This window comes from Apaloderma vittatum, unplaced genomic scaffold (assembly GCF_000703405.1).
Source record: "Apaloderma vittatum isolate BGI_N311 unplaced genomic scaffold, ASM70340v1 scaffold23092, whole genome shotgun sequence".
Taxonomy (NCBI): domain Eukaryota; kingdom Metazoa; phylum Chordata; class Aves; order Trogoniformes; family Trogonidae; genus Apaloderma; species Apaloderma vittatum.
In genome coordinates, this window is record NW_009705550.1 from 21,441 (window position 1) to 22,498 (window position 1,058).

Here is a 1,058-nt window from a genome sequence, read left to right on the forward strand (position 1 = left end):
AAGGCCCCAGCCCCCTGCCATTAATCATCCAGCCCTTTATGCACTGCAGGTAATCCCAGAGGAATAAAAGGCATCGGGTGTTTTACCTGGGTTAACAAATCCTCCCCACATCTTGGTGCTGGGACATCAACTCGTGACAAGGCGAGCGAAGCCAGGGGAGCAAACCCTGCCATGGGGAGAAGCTCCGGCACTCGCTGCAGGTCGAGGGAGAAGGCTGGCTCCATCGCTCCCAGCAGCCTCCTGCCACTGGGCTGGCTTGAATAAGTGGAAAAGCACACCCTTAAAAACAGCAATGAGCTCAAACAGCATCCTGCCAGCGCCAGGCCCCTCTCCCCACCCTTCTCTGGCAGACTGGTAGCATCTTCTGAAGTTGGTTTGGTTAAGGCTGGGCCATGATTGCAGCCAGGGGCCAGGGAAGAGCTGCTTTGCCATGAGCATCTAAAAAAGGAGCTCCCCATTTTGGGTCAGCAAGGTGATTTTTATAGGTGTGGCTTTGGGATTGAGCAACAAAAATTAAGGGCTTCACGTGCCCCAAAAGACGAGTCGCTGCAGGGGGGCAGAGGACCATCTTCACAGGATTCCCCTGTCCCTACAACCAGAGGAAAGGCCGTGCACCAGCTGGCTGTGCTGTCCCCATGTCACACTGCCTGCTGCACCTCGACATCAGGAACTGCAGCAGCTCCCCTGGCCGAGCCACTGCCCCAAGCCCAGGCTGCACTTGCCCATCCCATGGGAAAACCCCACGTGCCCAAGCCAGGCACAGGACCTGCAGCCTGGAAACTCTGCAGCAGCTCTGATTTAAATAAAACCTTTGAACTGAGTCCAGTCAAAAAAGGAACAGAGTCACCTTTCTCATCCCTTGGGTGGTGCTTAGGGATGTTCAATCCCCGATACCACGCAGGGCTCGTCTCCTCCAGCACAGCAGGATGTCACGCCGAGGAGACCAATGCCAGGGAGAAGGGTGCAACCCCTGGGTACCCAGCAAGGGATTTGGGGACGGGCACGTTAGCCAAAGGTACCGACAGCCAGACATTTGGGCTGGCACCTCTGGGGCTGGG